This window comes from Penaeus chinensis, chromosome 10 (genome assembly GCF_019202785.1).
Source record: "Penaeus chinensis breed Huanghai No. 1 chromosome 10, ASM1920278v2, whole genome shotgun sequence".
Classification (NCBI taxonomy): Eukaryota; Metazoa; Arthropoda; class Malacostraca; order Decapoda; family Penaeidae; genus Penaeus; species Penaeus chinensis.
Window position 1 is genome coordinate 12,094,218 of NC_061828.1, and position 10,000 is coordinate 12,104,217.

General features: G+C 46.4%; 1 protein-coding gene across 7 annotated transcripts in view; it reads right to left on the minus strand.

Annotated features, from left to right (window-relative positions):
- LOC125029475 (oxysterol-binding protein-related protein 8-like) overlaps positions 1-10,000 on the minus strand; it is a 226,794-nt gene that overhangs the window by 78,331 nt on the left and 138,463 nt on the right. The window contains exon 1 of one of the 7 annotated variants that reach the window (XM_047619365.1): positions 6,992-7,143. The exons of the other annotated variants lie outside the window; for them this stretch is intronic. The gene's annotated coding sequence lies outside the window, so the exon portion shown is untranslated. Of the gene's footprint in view, positions 1-6,991; positions 7,144-10,000 lie in introns of those variants that run through there. 7 annotated transcript variants of the gene reach the window in all.

The window sequence follows — 10,000 nt, forward strand, 5'->3', positions numbered from 1 at the left end:
TGCTGTCCCCCCTCGCTTTCTATTTCTACTTTCCCTCACTCTCATTCCCAGCTTCTCTCCCACTGACACTGATAGGGACGGCATCGCATCCCCCACCAGCATCCTCTGTAATACAGTCATCAGAGATCCCCCAGCTGCTTTTTCTCTCCTGTCTTCTCTTCTCGTTGAACCTTCATCGCTGGGAGAGATGCGAAGAGGAATAAAAGAGAGAGAAGAGAGAGGAGAGGGGAGAGGAGTGAGGCAAGAAGAGAGAAGATATAAGGAGATGGTGAGGAAGACGGATGGAATGAAGAAAGACCGAAAGAGAGTGGGGAAGGAACCAGAAAGATATGAGAGAAAGAGAGAGAAAGAGAGAAAGAGAGAGAGAGAGAAAGAAAAAGAGAAAGAGAGAGAGAGAGAGAGAGAGAGAGAGAGAGAGAGAGAGAGAGAGAGAGAGAGAGAGAGAGAGAGAGAGAGAGAGAGAGAGAGAGAGAGAGGGGGGGGAAGAGAGAGAGAGAGAGGGGGGAAAGAGGGAAAGAGGGAGGGAGGGAGGGAGGGAGGGAGGGAGGGAGGGAGGGAGGGAGGGAGGGAGGAGGGAGAGGGAGGGAGGAAGGGAGAGAGATAGAATGAGAGAGAGAGAGAGAGAGAGAGAGAGAGAGAGAGAGAGAGAAGAGAGAGAGAGAGAGAGAGAGAGAGAGAGAGAGAGAGAGAGAGAAAGAGAGAAAGGAGGGAGAGAGAGAGAAAGAGGGGGGATAGTTAGAAGGGCGGGGGGAAGTGTAATTGTTTCTGAAAGATATAAATCGTGGCGAGTGGCCAACGCTGAGGCGGCGTCGAGGGGGAAGCGGCGAGGGAAAGACGTAAAATGTGGACACAAAAATACGAATAAAAGTAAACGAGAATAAAAAGAGAATACGTGGAAAATGGGTAAAAAAAGGAAAACATAAGAAGAAGAAGAACAAGAAGACCTGAAGGATGGAAATATCAAAATGCCTGCTCCAAAATTAGTAGACGAGACCAAGCGGCCCCACACAGGTCAGGCACTCAAGGTCAAGTGCAAAGATAACAGGAATGCCAAACACAGACCTCACCTCTTTACTTGGCGAAAAAGAGTAAAAACGAAAGAAAAAATAAATTATTAAAGTCGAGAAAAAAAAAAAAAATGGAATATGAAGGAAAAATACAGAGCTAAAGGCAGCCGAGGTAATACGAAAAAAAAAAAAAAAAAATCAAAGAAGGAAGGGGATAAGAGCAAACAGGAAGAAGTAGAATACAGATGGGGAAAGGGAGTCAGGTGTTGTCTCAGGGAGAGGCCGGGGATGTTAGACAAGTAGGAGCAGATGGTCACAGATGGTCTGGCTCAGGTTGCACGTTCGCCACTGCATGAAAAATAAAAAGAAAGAAAGACGGATACAAAGTAGATGGGAATGCTACTAGAAAAACCGTCACAACACCCCCTTTCTTTCTTTCTCTCTCTCTCTCTCCTCTCTCTCATCTCTCTTCGATGCTCATCGCTCTCCCCCCCCCCCCCCCCCCCCCCCCCCCCCCCCCCCCCCCTCTCTCCACAAACTTTTCTCCTCTCCTCTCTCCCCTCTCTTCTCTTCTCTCTCTCCCCTCTCTCTCTCTCTCTCTCTCTCTCCTCCTCTCCCTCTTCTCACAATTCTCTCTCTCTCTCCAAATTCTCTCTCTCTCACAAATTTCCTCTCTCTTCCTTCTCTCCAATTCTACTCTCTCACCCTTCTCTCTTCTCTTACTCTCTCATTACCTTCTTCCTTCTTCCTTCCTTCCTTCTCTCCTCCATCCCCCTACCCTTCACTCTCCCCTCTCTCCCCTTCGCTTCTTCTCTCTCTCTCTCAAAAACTCTCTTCTCTCTCTCTCTTCTATCTCTCTACTCTCTCTCTCTCTCTCTCTCTCTCTCTCTCTACTATCTCTCTCTCTTCTCTCTCTCACAAACTCTCTCTCTCTTCTCACAAAACTCTCTCTCTCTCTCTCACAAACCTTCTCTCTCTCTCTCACAAACTTCTCTCTCTCTCTCTCACACTCTCTTCTCTCTCACAAACTCTCTCTCTCTCTCCTCTCTCTCTCTCTCTCCTCTCTCTCTCTCTCTCTCTTCTCTCTCTCTCTCTCCTCAAACTTCTCTCTTTTCTCTCTCAAAAACTCTCTCTCACTCTTTACTCTTTTACTCTCACTCTCTCTCTCTCTCTCTCTCTCTCATCTTTTTTACTCGACCTCGAAAAAACTCGTGAAGTTAATGTCTAACTGCAAACTTGGCCTTCGTTCTCTCTCAAGAAACTCTTCACACAGCAGCCGCTCTACCTCTTCTCCCCTTCAGCATTATCTTGTTTGTAATTCTACTCCTTAACTTTTTACTCTTTTCAGAAAACGCCCTATCTCACATTACCCCCTTTTTCCCCCCCCAGATCGACCGCAGAGAAGAAGCTAGATGAGGAGACAGAAGGGAAGGGGGTCGTGAACAGAGCGGCGAAAAGAGATTATATGTTGAATGAGATCTTAATAGCTCTAGACAGAGAACGACGTACCACAGAAGCGAGAGTAGATAGCTAGAGAGGAGAGAGAGAAGGGGAGGGGGGGGGAAGAGAGAGAGCGAGAGAGAGGAGAGAGAGAGAGAGAGGGAGAGAGAGAGATGAGGAGGAGAAGAGAGAGAGAGAGAGAGAGAGGAGAGAGAGAGAGGAGAGAGAGAGGGAGAGAGAGAGGAGAGAGAGAGAGAGAGAAGAGAAGAGAGAGAGAGAGAGAGAAAAGAGAGAGAGAGAGAGATAGAGAGAAGAGAGAGAGAGGAGAGGAGTGAGAGAGAAGGAGAGAGAAGAGAGAGAAGAGAGAGAGAGAGGAAAAGAGAGAGAGAGAGAGAGAGAGAGAAGAGAGATAGGAGAGAGAGAGAGAGAGAGAAGAGAGAGAGAGAGAGAGAGAGAGAGAGAGAGAGAGAGAGAGAAGAGAGAGAGAGAGAGAGAGAGAAGAGAAGAGAAGAGAGAGAAGAGAGAGAAGAGAAGAGAAGAGAAGAGAAGAGAAGAGAGAGAGAAGAGAGAGAAGAGAAGAGAAGAGAAGAGAAGAGAAGAGAAGAGAGAGAGAGAAGAGAGAGAAGAGAGAAGAGAGAGAAGAGAGAGAGAGAGAGAGAGAGAGAGAGAAGAGAGAGAAGAGAGAGAAGAGAGAGAGAGAGAGAGAGAGAGAGAGAGAGAGAGAGAGAGAGAGAGAGAGAGAGAGAGAGAGAGAGAGAGAGAGAGAGATTGTTATTAAGCTCACACCCATCTCTCCCAGAGAAAAACAAAGACGGAAGACTGCCCCCCCCCCCTCCTCTCCCCCCACTCACCCCGCCACTCGGCAGGTAAGAGGTTAAAACATTTTAATCGGCATGCCCCATCAGCACAACAGCTCAGCAACGTCCGCCTCCAGGAAATCTAACTAGGAATCGCTACCTGCCTTTCAGCCAAGGAGAAGAGGCTGTATTAGGCACACTTTCGATTAGGTTCCTGGGGGGGTTCGAGTGGAGCCGGCGCGGAGGAGATGCCAAATGCAAACTGGGATATATAGTGGTTGGTCACACCAAACGGTTACTAGACATCTTGAAGGTCTCTTGCCTCAATTGGTCTGTCTGTCTCTTTCTTATTTTCCTGTCTGTCTGTCTCTTTCTTATTTTTCTGTCTGTCTGTCTGATTCTCAGTCTATCTGTCTGTCTCAGGCCTCGCTTCTTTCTCCCGCTCTATTTTATTCTCTTTCTTTCCTCCTCCCCCTCTTCCTCTTTATCGCTTTCTCCCTTTTTTCTGATGCTCACATGCCACGACTTGAGTACCCGTCATGATATAGGCCCCGTTATCTCGTCTCAAGAACGAAAACATAGTTGGAGATGATAAGTCGTGGCTAAACATAGGAAATACAGTCCTCTTGTACTTGAACCTGACATCACGCAGAGCAAGTCAGGAGAAGAAAACTGGTAACATTTCTGTAGTGGAATATGTTATAAAGTAAGGCACTGCTCGTCCGTTTCATAGCCATGCTGGGGATGAGTCACACCAGCTTCCTGGGTTGTAGCTTGCACTACGCTACTCAGAAAGCGTTACTCGTTTACTCAGCAGTAACTCAGGATCCACATTCAGTACAAAGCATTTATGTATAATGAATTCCGAATCTATCATCCAGCAACAACTCTGAATGAGTCACCCACGTAGAATGCGCCTTCCATCCATCACTAAGCGACAACTCAGACGGCACCGATCATCCGTTACTCAGCAACAAACTTCGAATGCACAACCTTAGAAATAGCTCAAGTTGCGCCATTCGCTCGTTATCCTAACTTTGACATCCATCCTTGACTGTAACTTGACATGCGTTGCTCAAGCGTTACTGCGTTGTACTTGTCATGCGTCATGCACTTCTTTTTCCACTGTACCACGGGATGTGCCAGTCATTCATAACTCAGCAGAAACCCGCCATGCATAAGCCGGGCGTCTTCCAAGACGGGCAACGTCGGCGCTGGTCCCTTGAGTCACGCCCATCCTCCCTGGAGCCGCCTTTTCGCCTTTTTTATTTCATTAATAAATTCACGACTCGCTTCTTCTCGCTTCGTTCGGCCTGCCTGCGCCCGGAACGTCGTCGGGAGGCGGGGATATCAGAGTCCTGCATCTACCTGCGATATGTCTCTTCCTTCCTATCTATCCTTATCTCTTCCTATTTCCTCTCTCATCTGCCTCCTTATCTGTGCCCCCTCCGACCCCCACGACGCCTGCACTTTGTCTTCCTGCCTTACTCCTCCCTGCGCTTCTTTTCTTCGGTTTGCTCGTTGGTATCTTCTTTTTGCAAAATCCCCCACTTTCCTTTCTTCTTTCCCTTCTCTTTTCTTCCCCTCCATTTCCTCACACATAATCTTATATCACCTCCCCCCAAACACAGACCCCCCCCCCCCCCCACACAACTCTACCTGGCACTCCGCCACCATCTACCCAGCTGGCGCCGACACAACACACGACACCCCCCTCCCTAATACCCATCCCTCCTTTGCACAGCTGACCACCACCTCGAATGTGTACACGACACTCCCCTTCCCCCTCTCCCTCTCACAGGCCCGCAGCAGCCCCCCTGCTACCCTACTCAGACGAGTGCCGAGACAGGTGTTCGGAGTCCCCCCCCCCCCCCCCAATCCGGCCACGGTCTCTTTCGAAGGTTTTACCCGCATCGATACTACCGGCACTGTGACGTCAGCACCAGGGTATGTGGGCCGTTACAAATTTAATATCATCAACACGGCGGCCGAACAAAATGACAAATATGCGTCGTTGACAGCCTACAACTTAATATCGACACGTCCATTCCTCCCATGAAGACACGCCATTCACACCGCAAATATGAAACGCAAGAGTAGAGGCAACCCTAGCTAACCTACTCGCGCCGTGGCCTATGGGGCGTCATGAGGGCCACGCAACCAAGTCGCAATCGGCCCAGGACCTTAACCCACAGCTAGGGCGGAGGCGCAGACACTCCACTAATAGGCAGAGACGCCTCATAACAGCAAGGTGGAACCCTGAAAATAAATGCAGAGAATTGGCAACGTCGTGAAGACCCCCGCGACTTGCAGATGTATTAAGTCCACTAACAGCAAAGGAGTGACAGTTACCTGGCAAACTATGCGCACGCCCGCAAAAACACCACGCAGGTTGTAGCCTTGGAACAGCTTGCTGCAAACACGATGCTGGCAATATACGAAGACGCTAAATGCTTTCAGCGACGAAGAGAGGCACGGGTAGGTGGTGGGGGTGGGGGTGGGGGGCGGGAGAGAGAGAGAGGAAGGGAGGGAAAGAGGGAGGGAAGATGGGAGGAGGGAGGGAGGGAAGGAGAGAGAATGATACTCAAAGATAGAACTTCACCTACAACTAAATGTTATTTCTTCATACCCTGAATACGCATCCACATATGACTTTCCTACTTAATTACACTAACACACGAATGCATATACACATACCCATACCCATACATACATACCCGCAACAACATACACACACAATTCAATAACTCTACTCCTAAAACACTTCTCGAATATTTTGTGGACGGAAACATTTTCCAACAGAGATAAGGCGACGCATTACATACGGGTAATACTGGAAACAAATACCAAGTCACAAACTCTACATCAGCTTGTTCTCCACGAGGATACACTAGCGAACTGCTTGCCACGATCTCCACGCTCCACTAGCGGATACTTCGCCAGGATCACCACGGGGACAAGCGCCACACGGACCCCGAAACGCTGGACCCACCAGGACCTCGGAAAGCAGGCTGCCCCGCACCAAGGAGCCTACCCACCCAACCATATGGCGACGAGGTGGTGGAGTGCCTGCCGCAACAGGTCCCCGGGCACTGGGTCACACGGCGCTTCGGGAGGCTGCGGTGGCGGCGATTATAACTGGCTCTTTGGACCACGTCTATTTGCGTTCCCGTCATAGGTCTCGGCCATGATGCATTTTCGTGAACACGTGCTGGCGGCCTGGACCTTGGCACCTGCAACAGGCGCTCTACTCTTCTTGTGGCACTAGGTCAGCACGCCTTTTTCAAATTCAAGAACTTCGTCCGTCACATATCAAATTAGTTTCTTCTTTTCAATACCCACACGTCAGGGTCACAAACAAATGTTAGCGTTCTTCACATAGCCCAGCGCCCCTACCTTCAAAGAAGGCAAACTTTCGAGTCCCCGGAGGAGGGCGTCGGCATGCGTCCTCCTCTAGACGTAAGTCCACAAAGCCAGATCCCCTGGTAAGTATGGTCGTATCGCCTTACAAGCGCGGCGGCCCGAGGTGTCCTCCAGAATAACTAAGAGGCGGCACTACTGGGCCGACCGCCGTAGCGCCCCTCTGCCCTGCCCCTCCTCTCCTCACCTCGTTGCACACCTTGGCACAAGTCCTCACACAGCTTTTTTATCCCCCGTTACTTTACCACCAGCTCAGGGGGCCTAGCGTGTCACGCGGGCACCGTATTTATACTCTCGCACCAACGGGAATCACACAGCACAACGTACGACACAGATTGCAAGTGGATCCGCCTTCGCCGAAAGGAGAGGTCCTTCGGGAAATGCAAGGGACTCGCTGCGAGCACGAATAATCCCCTCTTGCGTGAGCGGCGGTGAGGGGAATGCTGAGGCTCACGACTGGGCTCCGTCCCTCACGCACAGCAAGCCACGAGTGAGGGGACTCACCACGACTCGCCGTCCCTCGTCTCGCCGAGCTGCTGGCCCCCCTCTCTCCCTCGCTCTCTCTCTCTCTTTCCTCCACTCGCGCGCACACCTCCACCACTTCCACTACCAGTTCATTTCATCGCCACAGCACTGCAGTTCCACACTGGTCTTCCACAAAGCTCCGCAACCATAAGCGTGATACCAGCCAACCCAAGCCTCATCGCCACCACCTGTTTCCTCTTTTAATGAGTTCCCGCTTCCTATGTTCCTCGTTCTATTCCCGTCTTCTCCTCCTTCGGCCATCTATTCACTCATTTATGGCTCCTTAATACAAAGTACAAACTTTAGTGCAGTGAACCCGGGTGGTAAATAAAGGACTACACGAAACAACTCGATCATCTTGGCGCTCGTTTGTCAACTTCTAAACAAACTTTTGATCCTACAAATCAGATTCCTATCCCTGGGCCCTTAAAACCTTCCCGAAATGCCTTTCCACCTCATGTCACATTCATAAAAACTCCATATATCAACCCCCTTCCCCTTATCCACGCGCAAACATGCACTGGATCCACAAAGGTGCTACAAAAGTCGAGGGAAATTACACTGGATATCACCGAGGGTTTGCAACAAGCTGAGTGGAGAGAGAGAGAGGGAGAAAGAGAAGGAGGGGAAGGGGAAGGGGAAGGGGAAGGGGAAGGGGAAGGGGAGGGGGAGAGGAAGAGGGAGATGAAGAGGGAGATGAAGAGGGAGATGAAGAGGGAGATAGAAAGAGAAAAAGGTTCCGAAATTGTTAGTATCCAATTTCTCTTTGAACGCCATTTCTTTCAAAAGTGCGTAAACGTTATCCTTGACGAGACAAATAATTTTCACTCGGCGAAGAAATGTCCCAATCAGTTCGCAAACAAAAATGCCCCAAAATTTCCGAATATGAATATGCACACACAGAAATCAAACTATAATAGGCCTATATCGTCACTCTGGCAAAAGCAACAGCCTATTTTACTAACGTCCAATAACGAGAAATAAAAAAAAAAAAAAACGACAAGGAAAATGGAGAACATAAACAAACACCAAATTAGGACAGCGACCGAAGGTGATGCAAGAAATCAACAGTGATACGATTCACTGATAAAACAACTACAACAAATGACAATAATAATGAATATGATGTTGACAATAATAATAATAACAACAAAAATTATGATGGTAATAATATGATGATGTTGATGTTAATGACAACAATAATAACAACAAAACAATAACAAAAACGATAATATTACTAATAGTAATCGTAATAGTAATGGTGGTAGTAGTAGTAGTAGTAGTAGTAGTAGTAGTAGTAATAGTAATAGTAATAGTAATAGTAATAATGATAATGATAATGATAATAATAATGATAATGATGATAATAACAATAACATTAACAATAATAACAATAATAATAGTAATACTAAAATAATAATAATCATTATTATCATTATTATTATTATTATTATTATTATTATTATTATTATTATCATTATCATAATTATTATTATTATCATTATTAATTATTATTATTATTATTGTTTATCATTATTATTATCATTATCATAATTATTATTATTATCATTATTAATTATTATTATTATTATTGTTTATCATTATTATTATCACAATAATAATAATTATAATCACAATAATAATAATTATAATCACAATAATAATCATTATTATCAACGTAATTATTATCAATATAATTATCATCATAACTATTATCATTATCCTCATCACTATTATCATTATACCAAACACTGACGTTTTGAAAAAGAAGAAGAAATTGAAAATTGAAAAAAAAAACAAAAACAAGCGACCCCATGAACCAATGTGGCACTCGGACATGGAGTGCCACAAGGTTTATTATCGTTATCACTAGTGGAGGTGTGGGAGGGGGGGGGGGGAGTGGTGGAGTGGGGGAAGTGGTGGAGTGGGGGAAGTGGTGGAGTGAGGGGGGGAGTGGGGGGGTGAAGGCAGCACTCAACACGAGATAACGTACACGTGACCCCTTATGTAAGGCACTGAGCTCGTGTGCTGTGTTCGTTATTGATGCTGGGAAGGGGAGGCTATTCACGATTAGAGGGCGTCGCTGCTGTGAAGATGATACTTAACGTTACTGTTGGATAATACAGTAGCGATAGCGGAAATACTAGCACGATGGCATTAGTAATCTGACAACATTACAACAACAACAAAAACAATACATCATAACGATAAGGCCAATGATCACGAAGAAGAAAAACACGATAGCAAGAATGAAGACAAAAAAAAAAAAAAAAAAAAAAAAAAATAGCATCAAACTGATGAAATTATTGCCAACAACGCCATGACTAACCATTAAAAGCTCCACACCACGTCAAGTCATATGATCGGTGACCTCCTATCAGCGCTATGACTAAGACCCCCCGCCACCTAGTCCTATAAGCACCACCTCCACCATCATAGGCCGTTTGTCGAGCGTCATCATCACGATCATCATCAATTCATAAGTTTGCGCGACTAGTGTCCGCTTGCGACGTTCGGGTCTCAATTATTTCTCGGTCTCGTCTCGTCAAAATTTGAAACTTATGTTCGCTGCCCGATATTAATCTTAACAAAGCATTATTATAGTTTGCTAATGACGTCAATTGTGGTGGTAGTAATAATAATAATAATGCTGAGAAGGACTGTTACTGGTGATAATGATGATGATTTTGATGATAATAATTAAAGAAATATGATAGATAATAATGTGAACATTATCTTTATTACTACTATTATCATTGCTTTTACCATCCTCATCAACATCATAACTTATCATAATCAACGCCGCCGACC